At 45.3% G+C, this 22,578-nt stretch overlaps 7 non-coding genes and 1 pseudogene across 7 annotated transcripts; all 8 read left to right on the top strand.

The window, feature by feature from the left end:
- The first annotated feature begins 3,890 nt into the window (after positions 1-3,890).
- Positions 3,891-3,962, top strand: Trnac-gca25 (transfer RNA cysteine (anticodon GCA) 25). The gene has a single exon. It is a non-coding gene; the product is annotated as a tRNA-Cys (tRNA).
- Positions 3,963-4,871: 909 nt separating this feature from the next.
- Positions 4,872-4,943, top strand: Trnac-gca24 (transfer RNA cysteine (anticodon GCA) 24). The gene has a single exon. It is a non-coding gene; the product is annotated as a tRNA-Cys (tRNA).
- Fgfr1-ps1 (fibroblast growth factor receptor 1, pseudogene 1) lies at positions 5,806-8,224 on the top strand (annotated as a pseudogene).
- Positions 11,663-11,734, top strand: Trnac-gca23 (transfer RNA cysteine (anticodon GCA) 23). Its single transcript has one exon. It is a non-coding gene; the product is annotated as a tRNA-Cys (tRNA).
- Positions 11,735-14,424: 2,690 nt separating this feature from the next.
- Positions 14,425-14,496, top strand: Trnac-gca22 (transfer RNA cysteine (anticodon GCA) 22). Its single transcript has one exon. It is a non-coding gene; the product is annotated as a tRNA-Cys (tRNA).
- A 940-nt stretch (positions 14,497-15,436) lies between these two features.
- Trnac-gca21 (transfer RNA cysteine (anticodon GCA) 21) lies at positions 15,437-15,508 on the top strand. Its single transcript has one exon. It is a non-coding gene; the product is annotated as a tRNA-Cys (tRNA).
- Positions 15,509-21,459: 5,951 nt separating this feature from the next.
- On the top strand, positions 21,460-21,531 carry Trnac-gca20 (transfer RNA cysteine (anticodon GCA) 20). The gene has a single exon. It is a non-coding gene; the product is annotated as a tRNA-Cys (tRNA).
- A 943-nt stretch (positions 21,532-22,474) lies between these two features.
- Positions 22,475-22,546, top strand: Trnac-gca19 (transfer RNA cysteine (anticodon GCA) 19). Its single transcript has one exon. It is a non-coding gene; the product is annotated as a tRNA-Cys (tRNA).
- Positions 22,547-22,578: the final 32 nt, after the last annotated feature.

Below are 22,578 nucleotides of genomic sequence, written 5' to 3'. Positions count from 1 at the left end.
CTAAACAGTCCAATAACTCCTAAAGAAATAGAAGCAGTTATTAAGTGTCCCAACCAAAAAAAAAAAAAAAAGCTCAGTGGAGAATTCTATCAGACCTTCACACCAGTACTGTCCAAACTGTTCCACAGAGTACAAACAGAAGGAGCACTACCCAATTGCTTCTATGAAGCCACAATTACACTTATACCTAAACCACACAAAGATGCAACAAAGAGAAAGAAATTCAGACCAATTTCCCTTATGAATATCAATGCAGAAATACTCAACAAACCAAATTTGCAAACCAAATTCAAGAACACATCAAAACCATCATCCATCATTATCAAGTGGGCTTCATCCCAGGTATGCAGGGATGGTTCAGTATCCGGAAATCCATCAACATAATACACTAGATAAACAAACTCAAAGAAATGAAAAAAAGACATGATCTCATTAGATGCTGAGAAAGCATTTGACAAAATTCAACACCCCTTCATTTTAAAAATCTTGGAAAGATCAGGAATTCAAGGCCCATATCTAAACATAGTAAAAGCAAAATACAGCAAACCAGTAGCCAAAATGAAACTAAGTGGAGAGAAATTTGAAGTAATTCCACAAAAGTCAGGGATTAGACAAAGCGGCCCACTCTTTCCCCACTTATACAATAAAGTACTTAAATTCCTAGCCAGAGCTAGGAGATAAGGAGGTCAAAGGGATACAGATTGAAAAGGAAGAAGTCAAAATATCACTATTTGCAGATGATATGATAGTATACTTAAGTGAACCTAAAAGGTTCATCAGAGAACTACTAAGTCTGATAAACAACTTCAACAAAGTGGCTGGATATAAAATTATCTCAAACAAATCAATAGCCTTCCTCTACTCAAAGGATAAATAGGCTGAGAAAGAAATTAGGGAAATGGCACCCTTCACAATAGTCAAAAATAATATGAAATACCTCAGTGTGACTCTAACCAAGCATGTGAAAGATCTGTATGACAAGAACGTAAAAATTCTTAAGGAAATTGAAGATCTCAGAAGATGAAAAGATGTTCCATGCTCCATTTTGCCAAAAGCAATCTATAGATTCAATGTAATCCCCATCAAAATTCCAACTCAATTCTATAGAGTTAGAAAGAGCAATTTTCAAATGTATTTGGAATAACAAAAAACCCAGGATAGCGAAAACTATTCTCAACAATAAAAGAACTTCTGCAGGGGATCACCATCTCTGACCTCAAGCTATATTATAGAGCAGTCATCATAAAAACTGCATGGTATTGGTACAGAGACAGGCAGGTAGATCAATGGAATAGAATTGAAGACTCAGAAATGAACCAACACACCTGTGGTCATGTAATCTTTAACAAAGGTGCTAAAACCATCCAATGGAAAAGAGACAGCATTTTTAACAAATGGTGTTGGTTCAACTGGAGGTCAGCATGTAGACAAGTACAAATTAATCCATTCTTACCATGCTGTGCAAAGTTTAAGTCAAAACTGGATCAAGAACCTCTACATAAAACCAGATACACTGAAACTAATAGAAGAAAAAGTGGGGAAGAACCTCAATCACATGGGCACTAGGGAAATTTTCCTGAAGAGAACACCAATGGCTTATGTTCTAAGATGTAGAATGCACAAATGGGACTCCATAAATTGCAAAGCTCCTGTAAGGCAAAAGACACTGTCATTAGGACAAAATGGCAACCAACAGATTGGGAAAAGATATTTACCAATCCTATATCCCATAGAGGGCTAACTAATATCCAATATATACAAAGAACTGATGAAGTTAGATTTCAGAGAGTTAAAAAACCCTATTAAAAATGGAGTACAGAGCTAAACAAAGAATTCTCAGCTGAGGAATATCAAATGGCTGAGAAGTACCTAAAGAAATGTTCAACATCCTTAGTCATTTAGGAAATGCAAATCAAAACAACCCTGAGATTCTACCTCATACCAGTCAGAATGGCTAAGATCAAAAGCTCAGGCGACAGCAGATGCTGGTAAGGATGTGGAGAAAGAGGAACACTCCTTCATTGTTGGTGGGAGCTGGTACAACCACTCTGGAAATCAGCCTGGAGGTTCCTCAGAAAATTGGACTTACTACTACCTGAGGACCCAGCTGTACCACTCCTGGGCATATATCCAAAAGATGCTCCAACATATAACAAAGACACATGCTCCACTATGTTCATAGCAGCCTTATTTATAATAGCCAGAAGCTGGAAAGAACCCAGATGCCCTTCAACAGAGAAACAGATACAGAAAATGTGGTACATCTACACAATGTAGACTAATCAGCTATCAAAAACAATGAATTCATGAAATTCATAGGCAAATGGATGGAACTAGAAAATATCCTGAGTGAAATAACACAGTCACAAAAGAACACACATGGTATGCACTCACTGATGAGTAGATGTTAGCCCAAAAGCTCAGATTACCCAAGATACAATCCACAGACCACATGAAGCTCAAGAAGAAGGAAAACCAAAGTACGGATGCTTCAGTTATTCTTAAAAGGGGTGACAAAAATATTCATAGGCGATATGGAGACAAAGTTTGGAGTAGAGACAGAAGAAATGATTGTTCAGAGCCTGCCTCACCTGGGAATTTAGCCCATATACATACAGCCACCAAACCCAGACAATATTGCTGATGCTAAAAAATGCATGCTGACAGGAGCCTGATATAGCTGTCCTGAGGGGCTCTGCCAGAGTGTGACAAATGCTAGCAGCCAACTATTGAACTGAGAATGGGATCTCCATTGGAGAAGTTAGAGAAAAGGTTGAAGGAGTTGAAGGGGCTTGCCACCCCATAAGAACAACAATACCAACCAACCAGAGCTCCCAGGGACTAAACCACCATCCAAGGAGAACACATGGATAGACCCATAGCTCCAGCTGCATATGTAGCAGAGGATGGCCTTGTTGGGCACCAATGGGAGGAGAAATCCTTGATCCTACCAAGGCTGGACCCCCCCCCCAGTGCAGGGGAATGTCAGGGCTGGGAGGTGGGAAGGAGTAGGTTGTTAGGGAGGGGGAACACCCTCATAGAAGAAGGGGGAAGGGGAAGGGGATTGGGACTTTATGAAAGGGAAACCAGGAAAGGGGACACCATTTTAAATGTAAGTAAAACATATGCAATAAAAAAAAGGACTGAACAGCTGAAGGGGTTTCCAACCCCATAGGAAGAACAACAATATCAACAAACCAGATCCCCCAGAGGTCCCAGAAACTAAACCACCAACCAAAGAGTACACATGGATGGACCAATGGCTCCAGCCACATATGCAGTAAAGGTGGACTGATCAGGCATCAACGAGAGGAGAGCCCTTTGACCCTGTGAAGGCTCAATGTCTGCTGTAGAGGAATAGCAGGGCAAGGAGATCTGAGGGAGTAGGTAGGTTGGGGAAGACTCTCATAGAGGCAGGGGGAGGGAGGAAAGGATATGGGGATTCCAGAAGGGAAATCAGGAAAGGGGATAACATTTGAAATGTAAGTAAAGAAAATATTCAATAAAAGATATATACAAACAAGTTTGTGTAGAGGTGATAGGTTTGAAGGCTCAGGTAGAGGCCATAGTGTCAGCATTCTCTGTCCCTGCTCTGCTGATGCAGCTCCTCCAAAGGCCACCAAGGAATCATTGTGCTGCATGTGGGTTTTAGTTGAGTTGAGGGTTGAAACAGCTCCAGCTGAAGCCTCCTGCCTCAGCTAGGTCTTGAGCAGGAGAATGCTAGTTACTCCTGAGGACATGGTCATCAGATGTGCAGAGGCAGCTCAGGGCTGGGCCTCATAGGAGGAAGCAGATGATGGCAGAGCACCGGGAGGTGCACATGCCAGATGTTAACAGCCAGGGAGTGGCCATGCAGGTTCTGAGTGCCTGTGAGACATTAATAAACAGGTGGGGGTATAGCTCAGGGGTAGAGCATTTGACTGCAGATCAAGAGGTCCCTGGTTCAAATCCAGGTGCCCCCTACCACACATTTAATTTTTACTCGTGGAGATACCACACACACACTCGTCCTATGTTTCTTCCATTCATTCCAGTCATGGACCTGACCAGAGTTACAGACCAGCCTGTCATGTGGATAAATGGCTGCCTTCCATCTCTTCCTACATGCTGACTGTCCCTCACATTCTTAATATCTGTCTCCCTGTTTCTCCATAGACCTAGTTTCTTTGGTTCTATTACTTTATAAATAGAAGGCAAGGATTATGAAAGAGAACTTAAGGATTTTCTAGGCCCAGCAGTTATAGTGACAGCCAGTGTCCAGGGACCAGAAAGGAAAGCCTACCCATAAACCTTTAATCCTCTTGGCCTATCAGGTGAATCTGTGGTTAGAACTAAGGAGACAAATCACAAAACCAGGCTGTGAATACTTCCCCTGTGTGCTCCTCTCCACTTTCCAGAGCCCACTCTTCACTTACTTCACCCGCAGAGGCTAAAGACTGCTGAGCTGCTGTACCAGGCAGAGAAGGATGCTGCAGTGTTGCTACTGACAGTGCCAGCTGTGGCCCTGTGAAAACTTTGTTACAGCTCATCTGCCTTCAGGGAAGGAAGAGAAAGGTGTTTGGGGGCCAAGGTGGAAGGCAGTTGGCCAGCTAAAGAGCTAACCCAGGACAGAAGTGTGAAGTGGGCTCAGGGTCTGCAGGCTGCTCTTCTCCATTTCCTTTGCTGATGATGCTATTCAAGAATGGGCTGAGAAGGTGTATATACCTAGTTTATATGGGTGTAGGGAAACTTTAGCTGAGGAAGGCATCTTGTCTGTCAGGTCAGACAGCTTCTGAGATATAGGTTTGTGAGCATCTGTAATTTAACTTTATAGTCAGTACTAATGGATCACCACTCAGATGTGACAATTATGTGTGTACACTGGTACCAATGGGGGTATAGCTCAGGGGTAGAGCATTTGACTGCAGATCAAGAGGTCCCTGGTTCAAATCCAGGTGCCCCCTTTTTGTCTGATTTTGGAAACTAACTGTCCATATTCATAGTATAGACCTACTCTCTCTCTTGACTCGTGACTTGAGATTCACCCCAGTGGAGGACACAGCTGTGTTATTGTCCATCAGATCCCTCACACATAGCTGACCATGTGTTCATTGTCTCTCAAGTATTTTAGGTGAGAAAGTCTTCTACAGTTTTAGAATGTAGAGTAAATTTCATAAACCCAAAAAGCTAGGTTTTATTCGAAAGAACCATCAATGGTCCTCAGATTATGGAATCAAGACACAGACGAATTGGGCAGTAGCTGTGGATCCTAAAGAAGATGGAGTTATGCATACTGAGCTGGTAAAACAGTTGAGGACATCCAGGTGATTCATCAGAGCTGGGAATATGGGAGTTCTGGCTCTCAGAAGGGGGAGCATAAGACCATGAGGATTCCATAGCTCACAAGTTTCCCAAGATGCTCAAGGGCCTGGTTGTTATCCAGTGGTGGCTCATGACTGGCATCTGTTCTACAGGTTCAGCATTTGTACTGTAGGAGCCGTGTGTCTGTATTCTAACTGTTACTCTTTGGAATAAAGTCCCTGGGGATGCTAGGGGGTGAAGTGGGAGTAGGTGGGTGGGTGGGGGAGCACCTCTTAGAGGCAAAGGAGAGAGGGGATGAGTGGGGTGTTAGGGAAGGGGTAGGAGACAACATTTGAAATATAAATAAATGTAAATTTGAAATGTAATTAATTAAAAAATTCTGGCTGAGGCAGTAATGGAGACTGAAGCTAGAGGACCTATGACCTTTTTACCTGTTTTGTTGTTGTTGTTGTTGTTGTTGTTGTTTGTTTGTTTGTTTGACACACAGTTTCTCTGTGTAGCCCTGGCTGTTCTGGAATTCACTCTGTAGACCAGGCTAGCCTCGACCTCAGAAGAGATCTGCCTGGGATGAAAGCTCAACCCTGGGGAGTCCCTGTGGAAGTGGAGTCTCTCCTGGTCCACCCATGGCCTGCTACAGCTTCACTGTCGGCTGCGCAATGATGTGCAGAGCATCAACTCGCTGTGGGTGCAGCTGGTGGAGAGCAGTCGCACCCACATCACAGGGGAGGAGGTGGAGGTGCAGGATTCCATCCCCGCTGACTCTGGCCTCTACGCTTGTGTGACCAGCAGCCCCTCTGGTAGCGATACCACCTACTTCTCCGCCAATGTCTCAGATGCACTGCCATCCTCGGAGGATGATGATGACGACGATGATTCCTCCTCAGAGGAGAAAGGGACAGACACCACCAAACCAAACCATAGGCCTGTAGCGCCATACTGGACATCCCCAGAAAAAATGGAGAGGAAACTGCACGCAGTGCCAGCTGCCAAGACGGTGAAGTTCAAATGCCCGTCGAGCGGGACACCCAGCCCCACTTTGCGCTGGTTGAAGAATGGCAAGGAATTCAAACCTGACCACTGAATTGGAGGCTACAAGGTTCATTATGCCACTTGGAGCATCATAGTGGACTCTGTGGTGCCTTTCAACAAGGGCAACTACACCTGCACCATGGAGAATGAGTATGGGAGCATTAACCACACCTACCAGCTAGATGTTGTGGAGCGATCCCCTCACCGGCCCATCCTTCAGGCAGGGCTACCTGCCAACAAGACCGTGGCCCCGGGCAGCACCGTGGAGTTCATGTGTAAGGTGTACAGTGACCCACAGCCTCACATCCAGTGGCTGAAGCACATCAAGATGAACGGGAGTAAGATTGGTCCAGACAGCTTGCCATATGTCCAGATCCTGAAGACTGCTGGAGTTAATACCACCGACAAGGAAATGGAGGTGCTTCATCTACGGAATGTCTCCTTTGAGGATGCAGGAGGGTATACGTGCTTGGCAGGTAACTCTATTGGACTCTCCCATCACTCTACATGGTTGACCGTTGGGAAGCCCTGGAAGAGAGACAAGCCATGATGACCTCACCTCTGTACCTGGAAATCATTATCTATTGCACCGGGGCCTTCCTGATCTCCTGTATGCTGGGGCCCGTCGTCATCTACAAGATGAAAAGCGGCATCAAGAAGAGCGACTTCCATAGCCAGATGGCTGTGCATAAACTGGCTAAGAGCACCCTTCTGTGCAGACAGGTAACAGTGTCAGCTGACTCTAGTGCATCCATGAACTCTGGGGTTCACCTGGTTTAGCCTTCATAACTCTCCTCCAGTGGGACCCCCCATGCTAGCTGGTGTCTCTGAATATGACCTCCCTGAAGATCCCTGCTGGGAGCTGCCCCGAGACAGACTGGTCTTAAGAAAACCGCTTGGCAAGGGCTTCGGGCAGGTGGTATTGGCCGAAGCCATCGGTCTGGATAAGGACAAACCCAACCGCATGACCAAAGTGGCGGAGAAAGATGTTGAAGTCTAATGAAACAGAGAAGGACCTGTCAGACCTGATCTCAGAGATGGAGATGATGAAAATGATCGGGAAGCACAAGAATATCATTAATCTGCTGGGGGTGTGCACCCAGGATGATTCCCTCTATGTCATCGTGGATTATGCCCCCAAAGGCAATCTTTGGGAGTATCTGCAGGCCCGGAGGCCTCCTGGGCTGGAGTAGTGCTACAGCCCCAGCCACAACCCCGAGGAACAGCTGTCTTCCAAAGATCTGGTGTCCTGTGCCTATCAAGTGGTCTGGGGCATGGAGTATCTTGCCTCAAAGAAGTTTATACACTGAGACCTGGCTGCTAGGAATGTCCTGGTGACAGAGGATAAGGTCATGATGATCGCAGACTTTGGCCTAGCTCGAGACATTCACCATATCGACTACTATAAGAAAACCACCAACGTGGCTGCCTGTGAAGTGGATGGCACCTGAGGCATTGTTTGACCGGATCTACATCCCAGAAGGATGGGTGGTCTTTTGGGGTGCTCTTGTGGGAGATCTTCCCATACCCCAGTGTGCCTGTGGAAGAACTTTACAAGCTGCTGAAGGAGGGTCATCGAATGGACAAGCCCAGTAACTGTACCAATGAGCTGTACATGACGGTGCGGGACTGCTGGCATGCAGTACCCTCTCAGAGACCTACTTTCAAGCAGCTGGTGGAAGACCTGGACTGCATTGTGGCCTTGACCTCCAACCAGGAGTATCTGGACCTGTTCATGCCACTGGATCAGTACTCGCCCAGCTTCCCCAACACACGGAGCTCTACCTGCTCTTCAGGGGAGGACTCTGTCTTCTTTCATGAGCCATTACCTGAGGAGCCCTGTCTGCCATGACACCCCACCCAGCTTGTGAATGGTGGACTCAAATGGCGCTGATGACCAACCGTCCCTAGCCTTCCCCCATTCTGTCATCACCCGTGCCCATCACCTGCAACTCCCCGTTGTAAACACTGTCTCCTTCTCCTTTGTGGCTGGCAAGAACCAGTGCCTGACTGAGGCCTTCCTGTGTAGCTTACCCCTCCATCACCCACAAGACCCCTCTCTTCCTCTTCTTAGCCTGCTGTGTGAGAGAGGAGCCAAGAGGCAGGTACTTGCTGGTGGCTACTTCCTCCTTCCCAAGTGTTAGACCAAGACCAACCCTGCTGCCTGGCACTGCTGGGAGGTCTCTGGAGTGGAAGCAAGTGGCATAGGTGTGCAGGCAAGAGCTTCCTGGATGTTCTTGTTGATCCATCAGTCCCTTGTGTTCTGGTGGCAGGGGCCTTGGGGCTCCTGAAGCACCGAGGATTCTGTTTAGGCCTTAACCAAAGGTGGCAACCTCTGCTCCAGATGGATGGTACCAGTAGCTTCTTAATTCCAATACTAATTTGCTTTGCTGACCAAATACCTGGTACCAGAAGACAGGAAGTCAGTGATTGGGAGCAGGGATGTGCCCTGGGGCTGAGCCCTAGACTTGGGTGCTCTGTACATAGCTATGAAGAAAACACAAAGTGTATAAATCTGAGTATATATGTCTTTCTAAAAGGGTCGTTACTAGAGATTCACCCATCGGGTGAGACGCTCCTGGTGGCTGGACCCGAGGCATCACTTGCTACATATTAAAAACAAACAAACAACAAAAAAAAAAGGAAAGTGTTTTTTAAAAAGTCATATATTTTTTGGCACTTTTGCTGTTTTATTTTTTTTTTCTTTTTCTTTTTTTTTTTCCGGAGCTGGGGACCGAACCCAGGGCCTTGCACCACTGAGCTAAATAAATCCCCAACCCCATATACGCATAGGTAATCTTTTTTTTTTTTTTTTTGGTTCTTTTTTTTTCCGGAGCTGGGGACAGAACCCAGGGCCTTGTGCTTCCTAGGCAAGCGCTCTGCCACTGAGCCAAATCCCCAACCCTTATTTTTTTAAATTATGTTTTAAACCTATTTTCAGTTTAGGTCCCTCAATAAAAATTGCTGCTGCTTCATTTAAAAAAAAATCCCAACAATGATCCCGACATTTTGGCAGCTGTTGCTACAGCTCAGTGTGAAGGAACAAGCAGATCCTGACCACGCTGGAGCTCCCTATTGGACCCCAGATAGCACCTCTTCCTGTCTTTTCACTGAAGACACAGAGGGAACATGCAACCTCTCCACTGATATGCTGATGGCTTCAGCTCTTTCTACAGAGTGACAGAGATTCCATACAACCAAACACAGAAATAAATCAGCACAGCACTGGGTCACAATGCCCCCTTCTCTCATGTGTGTTGCCACGAGTGGACAAAATCCACTAGAGTTTTGGAGGATATTGGCTCCAACGTGAAAGAGAAGGTCCATGTCTCCCTTGAGCCTTTGTTGGGATATTTTTCTGTCACAAGTGGCAGAGCCTAGGAAGATCCAATGCTGGATCCAGGGATCTTCTCCAACATTCATCCGAAAAACCCCGGGTTGGGTTGATGGGTAGTAGTCACTGTATACCAACTGCAAGCCTGTATGTTTATATTTCAAACAACACAACCACGTTTTCCTTAAAAAGTTCATTTATACACATACACACACACATACATGTACACAAACACACACACATACCTACATGCACACAAACACACACACATGCACGCACAAACACACAGGCACACACACATACACACGTGCACACAAACACACACATGCACGCACACACACACACACACACACACACACACACACACAATTTCTCTCAAAACTGGATACTAAGCCTCTGCTGACTCTATAGTGAGTTGGTCAATGGTAACTTCCTGCTCTGTCTCTGCAATGCTTATGTGAACTTTGTGTTATTTGCTTTTAATTCTGTAAGAATTCACCAATGTGGCTCCTAAACCTGGTTTTGGTGTAATGGTTTTTTCTTTTTTCTTTTTTCTTTATTTTCGGAGCTGGGGACTGAACCCAGGGCCTTGCAATTGCTAGGCAAGCGCTCTACCACTGAGCTAAATCCCCAACCCCTTGGTGTAATGGTTTAACTACTTTGCATAAATCTTGTTCTATGAGTAAAATATACAACAAAAGTATATTTACTAGGTAAATTATGAATGAATATTTTCCAAAAAGAAACATTTTGTGGTTTTCCTCAGCAGCTTATGCAAATCACAAACACTGTGCCAGGGCCTCCCTGAATCCTCCCCTTGTTCTCTGTCTCCACAGACTACATCCCTGGCATCTCTGTTGGGGATGGGTCCACACAGCAGAGATTTCTGGCCCCACTTTGGTTGATTCTGTAGGCTGAGCTCTGACTGATAAAATAGCCAGTCTTTGTACCTGGTCCCTGCTGAGCTAAAGGTTTGGGACCAGCATGAGGTTAAATTGTTCTCAGATTTAGAGATTTTATTTCAAATTTAGGGCCAGGAAATGATAAAGTTCAGGAGAGCAGAGGCTGAAAAAAGTCACAGAAAAGATTCCCAGTGTAAGCATGTGCTGAGGGTCAGAGTGGGGTGCGGAGAGAATAAATGGGAGGAATTTGCAGGCAAAATCTCAGGGGGGAACAGAGCAGGACTCCGGCCCTGCACACTGGTTCTCCAATTGAGCGTCCATGGATGCTGAGCAGCTAAGGCTGCAGTGTGCTGGGCATGGAGGGACTCTAAGGGGTCGGCCTATGGGGAGGACATGGTGAATCCAAGCCTGATAGAGTCTGGTCTGAAGGAGGTGGGTCAGGTCTTCTAGCCACTGCAGATGTCACCATGTGTTCTACATCCTCGGGTGAGGCAGTGCAGGTGACCTGTGCCAATGAGGGAGTCTACAAAGTCCTAGAAAGAGCAACACAGGACATTAATCTCAATCACGCCCTGCTCCAGGACTGTCACCTGCTGATCACCTTATCAGTCACTGTCCTGCATCACGCTTCACTCACTATGGTCTCCAGATGTCCTTCATCATATCTGCAGTCTCTCCATTACTTGGTCATTTAGCAGGAGTGTTTTATTTGTCCCTCATATACCCTCTGGCCAAGGATTTCTCAGTGGATAGAGAACTTTCCCCTCTGTCTACTCCTGCCTCTCACTCACCTGCAAAGGTCAGCTCAGCAGCCAGCGTGTTTGCTTATGGCTCCTTCAGTAATATTGAAGGAGGTCAAACAGCTTCAGCTGAGGCCTCCTGAGTTTAATGTCCCTGCCTCAGCTAGGGTCTAAGGCAGGGGAATGCTAGTCACTCATGAGGACATGGCTGTCAGATGTGCATAGGCAGCTCAGGACTGAGCTTCATAGGAGGAAGCAGATGATGGCAGAGCACTGTCGGGTGCACATGCCACATGTTTACAGCCAGGGAGTGGCCATGCAGGTTCTGAGTGCCTGTGAGACATTAATAAACAGGTGGGGGTATAGCTCAGGGGTAGAGCATTTGACTGCAGATCAAGAGGTCCCTGGTTCAAATCCAGGTGCCCCCTTCCTAAGGTTTCTTTTAGATGTTAATCAAATGTTGTAAGTAGTCAAAAACAACCAAATAAAATCCCTATTATCTCATTGTCCCTTGCCCTGTGTGGTGTCCTGGTCTGTGCCCACGTGTGCAGTGGATTTTACTCAGGCTCAGTTTCCGTGATGTTTTCTGAAACTAAATCAGGTCAAAGTCACTTATGCTAGTGCATGGATTGTCCTCTAAGGCAGTGACCTCTTGGGTCACTCAGTGTACGAGGTAAAGCTTAGATTAAACTACTAGAAGAAAAAGTAGGAAAGAGCCTCTAACACATGCGAACTGGGGAAAATTTTCTGAACAGAACACCAATGGCTTATGTTCTAAAATCAAGAATCGACCAATGTGCACTCATAAAATTCCAAAGCTCTTGTAAGGCAAAGGACACTGTCATTAGGACAAAACAGCAACCAACAGATTCGGAAAGATCTTTACCAATCCTACATCTGACAGAGGGCCTATATCCAATATATACAAAGATATCAAGATGTTAGACTCCAGAGAATCAAATAATCCTAATCATAAATGGCATACAGAGCTAAAAAAAGAATTCTCAGCTGAGGAATATCGAATGACTGAGAAGCACCTAAAGCAATGTTCAACCTCCTTAGTCCTCAGGGAAATGCAAATCAAAACAACCCTGAGAATTCACCTCACACCAGTCAGAATGGCTAAGATCAAAAACTCAAGTGACAACAGGTGCTGGTGAGGATGTGGAGAAAGAGGAACACTCCTCCATTGTTGGTGGGATTGAAGACTGGTACAACCACTCCGAAAATCAACTGGAGATTCCTCAGAATATTGAATATAGTACTACCCTGAGGACCAAGCTATACTTCTTCTGGGCAAATACCCAGAAGATGCTCCAACATATAACAAGGACACTTGTTCCACTATGCTCATAGCAGCCTTATTTATAATAGCAAGAAGCTGGAAAGAACCCAGATGTCCCTCAACAGAGGAATGGATGCAGAAAATGTGGTACATCTACACAATGGAATATTACTCAGCTATCAGAAACAATGACTACATAAATGCATAGGCAAAAGGATGGAACTAGAAAATCTCATCCTTAGTGAAATAACCCAATCACAAAGACCACACTTGATATGTACTCAGTGACAAGTGGATATTAGCCCAAAAGCACAAAATAGCCAAGATACAGTCCACAGAACACATGAAGCTGAAGAAGAAGGATGACCAAAGTATGGATCTTTCAATTCTTCTTAAAAGGGGGAACAAAAATATTCATAGGAGGAGATATGGAGACAAAGTTTGGAGCAGAGACTGAGGGATTGGCCATTCAGAGCCTGCCCCACCTCGGGATCCAGCCCATATACATACAGCCACCAGATAATATTGCTGATGCCAAGAAGTGCATGCTGACAGGAGTCTGATGTAACTGTCTCTTAGAGGCTCTGACAGAGCCTGACAAATACAGAAGGGAACGCTAGCAGCAAACCATTAAACTGAGAACAGGATCCCAATTGGAGGAGTTAGAGAAAAGATTGAAGGAGCTGAAGGGGCTTGCAACCCCATAAGACCAACCGTACCAACAAACCAGAGCTCCCAGGGACTAAACTACTACCCAAAGAGTACACTTGGACAGACCCATGGCTCCAGTTTCATATGTAGCAGGGTCCCCTTTTCGGGCACCAGTGGGAGGAGAAGTCTTTGATCCTGCCAAGGCTGGACCCCCCAACTGTAGGGGATGTAAGAGCAGGTAGGTGGGAAGGGGAGTGGTTGGAGAGGGGTATACCCTCATAGAAGAAGGGTGAGTGGGGATGAGTTTGGGGCTTTATGTAAGGGAAACCGAGAAAGGGGATACCATTTGAAATGTAAATAAAAAATAATCAACAAAAAAAGATGGAGGTGAAGGGGTTTTCAACCCAATAGGAAGAAAAACAATATCAAAAAACCAGAAACACACACACACACACACACACACACACACACACACACACACACACACACACACACACACACATACACCCAGAGCTCCTGGATTTGAAACCATCAACCAAGGATTATACAGGAGTGGAGCCATGGCTCCAGCCACATATGTAGCAGAGGATGGTCTTATCAGGCATCAGTGAGAGGACAAGCCCTTGGCCCTGTGAAGGCTCACTGCCCCCGTGAAGGAGAAATCCAGGGCAGAGACATGGGAGGGAGAGGGTGGGTGGGTGAACACTCTCATAGAGGCAGGGGAAGTGGGGAAATTATAGGAGGATTCCAGAGGGGAAATCGGGAAAGGGGATAACATTTGAAATGTAAGTAAAGAAAATATTCAATAAAAAGTATGTGTTATCAAGTTGGTGTAATCCTGATATGTTTGAATGCTCAGGTAGAGGCCATAGTGTCAGCAATCTCTGTCCCTGCTCTGCTGATGCAGCTCCTCCAAAGTAAGTAAGCCAAGGAGCTACTGTGTAGCATTTGGGTTTGAGTTGAGTTGAGGTTTGAATACCCACCCACCAGCTAGGTCCTGAGCAGGAGAATGCTAGTCACTCATGGGGACATGGCTGTCAGATGTGCAGAGGCAGCTCAGGGCTGGGCCTCATAGGAGGAAGCAGATGATAGCAGAGCACTGGCAAGTGCACATGCCAGATGTTAACAACCAGGGAGTGGCCATGCAGGTTCTGAGTGCCTGTGAGACATTAATAAACAGGTGGGGGTATAGCTCAGGGGTAGAGCATTTGACTGCAGATCAAGAGGTCCCTGGTTCAAATCCAGGTGCCCCCTAACAAAAGTTTTTTTTTTTTTTTACTCATGGTGATATCATACACACTCAGTCTTATATTTCTTCCATTCATTCCAGTCATGGACCTCACCAGACCTGGGATCTACAATCCAGCCTGTCATGTGATAGATGGCTGTCTCCCATCTCTTCCTACATGCTGACTGTCCTTCCCATTCTTATTACTTATGTCTCCTGTTTCTAGTTTCTGTGGTTCTTGTGACTTGTGGATGTGTAAATATGATGTTAAGTAAAAGACAAGAACTATAAGGGAGAATTAGGGACTTTCTAGGCACAGCGGTTACAGTGACAGCTAGCTTCTAGGGACCAAGAAGGAGGCCTAACCATAAAAGTCTGTGCCTCCGGGGCTATCTGGTGGATCTGCAGTCAGAGCTAAGGCGGTCAGTCACAGAATCTGGCTGTCTGTGTAGGGTGGACGTCTCCCCTGTGAGCTTGTCTGCCCTTTCCAGAGACCACTGCTCCCTCACTTCACATCCTGAGACTAAAGACTGACTGAGTTTCTGTCCCAGGCAGAGAGGGATCCTTTAGTTTTGCTACTGACAGTGCCAGCTAGGACCCTGTGAGAACTCTGAGTGACAGCCCATCTGTCTTCAGATAAAGAAGAGCTGGGAGTTTGGGGGTCCAGAAGAAGGCAGTTGGCCAGCTCAGGAGCTAACCCAGGACAGAAGTGTGAAGTGGGCTCAGGGTCTGCAGGCTGCTCTTCTCCATTTCCTTGGCTGATGATGCTATTCAAGGATGGCCTGAGAAGGTGTATATACCTAGTTTATATGGGTGTAGGGAAACTTTAGCTGAGGAAGGCATCTTGTCTGTCAGGTCGGACAGCTTCTGCAAAGTGGGTTTATGAGTATCTATAATTTACCTTTAGTCAGTCCTAATATATTGCCAGTGAGATGCACATTATTAACTGTATACACCGGTATCAGTGGGGGTGTAGCTCAGGGGTAGACCATTTGACTGCAGATCAAGAGGTCCCTGGTTCAAATCCAGGTGCCCCCTTCTCATGTGATTTTGGAAACTATGTGATAACATTGATAGGTAGTCCTACTTTCCCTTTTCACTCAGAGTGCTTGACATTCACCTCAGTGAGAGCACAGTGCTGTTGTCACATATCAGATACCTTTGTGGCAGGTGGCTGTGTGTATTCACATGATCTCAACTCTTTCTGGTGAGCAAAACTCTAATACTTTTAGAATATAGATGGAGTTACTGAAACCTAGAAAAGCTAGGTTTTTTTTTTTTTTAGAAAGAACCATCAGTGGTTCTTAGAACATAGATTCCAACACACAGAAGCATTGGGCCGCATCAAAGTATTGTAAAGTAAATGATGTAGGGGATGCTGGGATGCTATTTCATCATAATTGGAGACGTGGGATCAGTGTATCAGAGCTGGAAATGTGGGATTCCAGGCTCGCAGGGGAGGGAGAATAAGAGCCCCACGGTGCACAGATCCCAGCACTCCCAAAGGCTCATGGGCCTGGTTTGTATCTAGTGTGGCTCATCGCTGACGTCTGCTCTGCAGGCTCAGCATCCAGGCTGTAGTAATCATGTCTCCATGTGCTAAGTGTTACTCCTGAGAATGTGTTTCCCATGGACCATCGTGACTGTCTTGGCATCTGTTGCTATGGTTCAGTGTGAGGGCCAAGGAGAGCCTGGCCATGCTGGAGCTCTGCCTCATACCGTGGACAGCTCCTCTGCCATCCTTGTTACTGAAGACACAGGGAGCATGCAGACCCCCACCATCCTGCATTGTTCTGAGGTCCTCAACTCCTTCTACAGTGACAGAGAAAAACCAAACACAGACTCAAAGCAGCACAGTGCTGGGGTCACAGTGTCTCTCTCTCTGGTGTGTATTGTCACATCAGTGATGTTTTGGAGGGTACTGGCCCTTCCCCAAACTTGAGAAAAAAGTTCCGTGAGTCACATGAGTCTTTATTGACATTTTTTCTGTTACAGGTAACAGAAGCTAGGAAGAGCCAATGATGAATCCAAGGCTCTTCTCAAAGATTCATCTGAAACCCTGTAGTGGATTGGTGGCTAGGAGTCATGAATACCGATTTTATATTTCTAATACTACAACCACATTTTTCTAAAAGTAGGTCATTTGAACATCCCCCTTACACACACACACACACACACACACACACACACACACACACACTCCAGTTTTCTCTCAAACTGGATATTAAGTTCGTGCCTAATTTTGTGGTGAATTGAGCGATAATGACTGCTGCTCTGTCTCTGCCAACCCTGTGTGAGCCTTGTGTTACTGGCTTGTGTATATGTAAGAACGTACTGGTGAGGCTTCTCCACTTGTTCTTTTAGTGTGTGATGGTTTGACTACTTTGCAAAGTCCTTGTTCTATAAGTATTCAGTGGAAGTATATTTACTAGATAAAGTTGGAATGAAAGTTCTCAAGGAGAAGAATTGTGTGATTTCCCTCAGCAGCTCATGCAAATCACAAAATTTGTGCTGGGGCATCCCTGAATCCTCCCCTTGTTCTCTGATTCCACAGACCACATCCTGCATCTGTGATCCTCTCTTACATCTTTGTTATTTGTGTGGCTTTGTGACGGTTTCCAGGAGAAAACATGACAGAAGTTCCTGTGAAACTGAAATTTCCTGGGGACTCAGTTAGGTCACATGATGCCTTGCTGAAACAGACAGATGTGCAGACGCTTCGCTGAAGAATGCGTGCCAATTAGAAGGAACAGCAATGTAACCCTAGACAGTGTGATGAGGATTTCACATTGGTTCACCTTGCACCGTGTTTCTGATCTTTCCTTGTGACTTCACACAGAGACTTGACAAAGAACTTCTCGTGATATTTCAGCTGCTTCTTGATGCTTCCACAGACACATGTCGATTTGGCAACGTCCCTCAGTTTTTTTTTTGTGTGTGTGTTTTTGTTTTTGTTTTGTTTTTTTGTTTTTGGACCAAACTGCCAGTGCTGGTGTGTGGTTTGGATTTTCTGAGTGCACTGGACTGCTGACAATGAAGGTCAAAATTGTCCCCAAGAACCACTTCTTTTTTTTTTAATTTTTTTATCTTTATTAACTTGAGTATCTCTTATTTACATTTTGATTGTTATTCCCCTTCCTGGTTTCCGGGTCAACATCCCTTTACCTCTGCCCCTCTCCTTCTATATGGGTTTCCCCTCCCCATCCTCCCCCCATTACTGCTGTCCCCCCAACAATCACGTTCACGGGGGATTCAGTCTTGGCAGGACCAAGGGCTTCCCCTTCCACTGGTGCTCTTACTAGGATATTCATTGCTACCTATGAGGTTAGAGCCCAGGGTCAGTCCATGTATAGTCTTTGGGTAGTGGCTTAGTCCCTGGAAGCTCTGGTTGATTGGCATTGTTGTTCATATGCCGCTTCAGCTCTCCCAGTCCTTTCTCTGATTCCTTCAACAGGGGTCCCCGTTCTCAGTTCAGTGGTTTGCTGCTGGCGTTCGCCTATGTATTTGCTGTATTCTGGCTGTGTCTCTCGGGAGAGGTCTACATCTGGTTCCTGTCAGCCTGCACTTCTTTGCTTCATCCATCTTATCTAATTGGGTGGCTGTATATATATGGGCCACATGTGGGGCAGGCTCTGGATGGGTGTTACTTCTGCCTCTGTTCTATACTTTGCCTCCCTATTCCCTGCCAAGGGTATTCTTGTTCCCCTTTTAAAGAAGGAGTGAAGCATTCACATTTTCATCATCCTTCTTGAGTTTCATGTGTTCTGTGCATCTAGGGTAATTCAAGCATTTGGGCTAATATCCACTTATCAATGAGTGCATACCATGTGTGTTTTTCTGTGATTGGGTTACCTCACTCAGGATGATATTTTCCAGTTCCATCCTTTTGCCTACGAATTTCATAAAGTCATTGTTTTTGATAGCTGAGTAATATTCCATTGTGTAGATGTACCACATTTTCTGTATCCATTCCTCTGTTGAAGGGCATCTGGGTTCTTTCCAGCTTCTGGCTATTATAAATAAGGCTGCTATGAACATAGTGGAGCACGTGTCTTTGTTATATGTTGGGGCATCTTTTGGGTATATGCCCAAGAGAGGTATAGCTGTGTCCTCAGGTAGTTCAATGTCCACTTTTCTGAGGAAACTCCAGACTGATTTCCAGAATGGTTGTACCAGTCTGCAATCCCACCAACAATGGAGGAGTGTTCCTCTTTCTCCACATCCTTGCCAGCATCTGCTGTCACCTGAGTTTTTGATCTTAGCCATTCTCACTGGTGTGAGGTGAAATCTCAGGGTTGTTTTGATTTGCATTTCCCTTATGACTAAAGATGTTGAACATTTCTTTAGGTGTTTCTCAGCCATTCGGCATTCCTCAGCTGTGAATTCTTTGTTTAGCTCTGAACCCCATTTTTTAATAGGGTTATTTGTCTCCCTGCAGTCTAACTTCTTGAGTTCTTTGTATATTTTGGATATAAGGCCTCTATCTGTTGTAGGATTGGTAAAGATCTTTTCCCAATCTGTTGGTTGCCGTTTTGTCCTAACCACAGTGTCCTTTACCTTACAGAAGCTTTGCAGTTTTATGAGATCCCATTTGTCAATTCTTGATCTTAGAGCATAAGCCATTGGTGTTTTGTTCAGGAAATTTTCTCCAGTGACCATGTGTTCGAGATGTTTCCCCACTTTTTTTTCTATTAGTTTGAGTGTATCTGGTTTGATGTGGAGGTCCTTGATCCACTTGGACTTAAGCTTTGTACAGGGTGATAAGCATGGATCGATCTGCATTCTTCTACATGTTGACCTCCAGTTGAACCAGCACCATTTGTTGAAAATGCTGTCTTTTTTCCATGTGAAGGTTTTGGCTCCTTTGTCAAAAATCAAGTGCCCATAGGTGTGTGGGGTCATTTCTGGGTCTTCAATTCTATTCTACTGGTCTATCTGTCTGTCTCTGTACCAATACCATGCAGTTTTTATCACTATTGCTCTGTAATACTGCTTGAGTTCAGGGATAGTGATTCCCCCAGAAGTCCTTTTATTGTTGAGGATAGTTTTAGCTATCCTGGGTTTTTTATTATTCCAGATGAATTTGCAAATTGTTCTGTCTAACTCTCTGAAGAATTGGATTGGTATTTTGATGGGGATTGCATTGAATCTGTAGATCGCTTTTGGTAAAATGGCCATTTTTACTATATTAATCCTGCCAATCCATGAGCATGGGAGATCTTTCCATCTTCTGAGGTCTTCTTCAATTTCTTTCTTCAGAGGCTTGAAGTTCTTATCATACAGATCTTTCACTTGCTTGGTTGAAGTCACACCGAGGTATTTTATATTATTTGGGACTATTATGAAGGGTGTCGTTTCCCTAATTTCTTTCTCGACTTGTTTCTCTTTTGTGTAGAGGAAGGCTACTGATTTATTTGATTTAATTTTATACCCAGCCACTTGGCTGAAGTTGTTTATCAGCTTTAGTAGTTCTCTGGTGGAACTTTTGGGATCACTTAAATATACTATCATATCATCTACAAATAGTGATATTTTGACTTCTTCTTTTCCAATCTGTATCCCATTGATCTCCTTTTGTTGTCTGATTGCTCTGGCTAGAACTTCAGGAACTATATTGAATAAGTAGGGAGAAAGTGAGCAGCCTTGTGTAGTCCCTGATTTTAGTGGGATTGCTTCAAGTTTCTCTCCATTTAGGTTAATATTAGTGGCTGGTTTGCCATATATGGCTTTTACTATGTTTAGGTATGGGCCTTGAATTCCTATCAAAGAACCACTTCTAATCAGGTCTACAATCTCTATTTTCTATTAACTCTCATTTTCCCCCCACCTCTGGTAGGTGGGATGGAAAGCACAGTGAAGTGTGTAAGAATACTAATTAAAGTAGGTTGTGAAAAACCTAAGCCAACCTCCAGTAGGCTATGCTCTGACTGTTCCAAGTAAGTGGTCAGTGCTGATGCTGAGCTGATGGTTTGGAGTCAGCATGTGGTTAACTCTCTCTCAAATTTGGAAATTTTCATTCAGATTTAGGACCAGAAAATAGTAAAGCAGGAGACCAGAGGGTGAAAAATCACAGAGAAGATCCCAATACACAAATGTGCTGAAGGGTAGAGTTGAGTGGCAAGTGAAATAGTGGGTGGGACTTTGCAGGCAAAACCACAGACAGGAGGGAAGCAGAGGAGGACCCCAGCCCTGCACACTAATTCTCCAATTGAGGACTCACAGATGCTGACCGGCGAAGGCTGGAGTGCTGGACATGGAGGGATTCTGGGTGTCCTGTGGTATGAGGAAGGACACGGTGAATGCAAGCCTGGCAGAGTTCAGTCCGTAGGAGGTGGGTCAGGTCCTCTAGCTCACTGAGATTAACCACCACTTTGCACACTACATCCTTAGGTGAGGCAGTGCAGGTGAGCTGTGCTAATGAAAAATTTGGCAGTTTACAAGAGCAAGACACAGGAACTTTGTCTCAATGTGACCCTACTCCAAGACTCTGTCACCTGCTGATCATTTATTAACAACTATGTCCTGTGCTGTATTCCAGTGACCATGTTCCCCAGAAGTCTGTAAACTTATTTTTAGACTGCTTTCCCTTGGTTGTTAAGCAGGAGTGTTTTCTTTGTCACTCCTAGAGAATCTGACCAAGGAGTTCTCTGCAGCAGACAACATCCCATTCTGTCCACTCCTGCCTCCCACTCGACTCCAAAGGTCAGCCTTTGGGTTTCCATTTGGCTATTTTAGTTGGGTTGAAGGTTGAAGTAGCACCAGCCGAAGCCTCATGAATTTACTGCCTCTGCCTCACCTAGGTTCTAAGGCAGGAGAGTGCTAGTCATTCATAAACACATAGCAGTCAGATGTGCAGAGGCAGCTCAGGGCCGGGCCTCATAGTAGGAAGCAGATGATGGCAGAGCACTGGCATGTGCACATGTCAGATATTAACAGCCATGGAGTGGCCATGCAGGTTCTGAGTGCCTGTGAGACATTAATAAACAGGTGGGGGTATAGCTCAGGGGTAGAGCATTTGACTGCAGATCAAGAGGTCCCTGGTTCAAATCCAGGTGCCCCCTAACAAAAGTTTGTTTTTACTCATGGAGATATCACAGACACTCAGTCTTATTTGTTCCATTCATTCCAGTCATGGACCTCACCAGACCTGGGAGCTACCGTCCAACCTGTCATGTGGATAGATGGCTGTCTCCCATCTCTTCCTACATGCTGACTGTCCCTCCCATTCTTATTACCTGTCTCCCATGTTCCTCCATAGACCTAGGTTCTCTGGTTCTGTTGACTTGCGGCTATGTAGATAGGATGTTAAATAGAAGACAAGAGCTATAACGGAGAATTAGGGACTTTCTAGGCTCAGCAGTTACAGTGACAGCCAGTGTCCAGGGACCAATAAGGAAGCCTAACCATAAAAGTATGTGCCTCCAGGCTATCTGGCGAATCTGTAGTCAGAGCTAAGGTGGTCAGTCACAGAATCTGGCTGTCTGTGTAGGATGGGAGTTTCCCCTCTGAGCTTGTCTGCCCTTTCCAGAGACCACTGCTCCCTCACTTCACATCCTGAGACAAAAGACTGGCTGAGTTCCTGTCCCAGGCAGAAAGGGTTCCTGTAATTTCGAAACTGACAGTGCCATCTAGGTCCCTGTGAGAACTGAGTGACAGATCATCTGTCTTCAGATAAAGAAGAGCTGGGTGTCTGGGGGTCCAGGTGAAGGCAGTTGGCCAGCTCAGGAGCTAAACCAGGACAGCAGTTTGAAGTGGCTCAGGGTCTGCAAGCTTCTCCTCCCCATTTCCTTGGCTGATGATGGTATTCAAGAATGGGCCTGAGAAGGTGTATATACCTAGTTTATATGGGTATTTGGAAACTCTGAGCTAAGGAAGGCATCTCACTTGTCAGGTTGGGCAGCTTTTTTGATATAGGTCTGTGTGCATCTGTAATTTAACTTTATAGCCAGTCCTAATGTATCACCACAGAGATATAAATTATTAACTGTGTACACTGGTACCAGTGGGGGTATAGCTCAGGGGTAGAGCATTTGACTGCAGATCAAGAGGTCCCTGGTTCAAATCCAGGTGCCCCCTTTTCATGTGATTTTGGAAACTGTCCACATTCA

This window comes from Rattus norvegicus, chromosome 4 (assembly GCF_036323735.1).
Source record: "Rattus norvegicus strain BN/NHsdMcwi chromosome 4, GRCr8, whole genome shotgun sequence".
Taxonomy (NCBI): domain Eukaryota; kingdom Metazoa; phylum Chordata; class Mammalia; order Rodentia; family Muridae; genus Rattus; species Rattus norvegicus.
The sequence above is the reverse complement of the archived record's forward strand: the minus strand, read 5'-3'. Positions and strand labels throughout refer to the sequence as shown.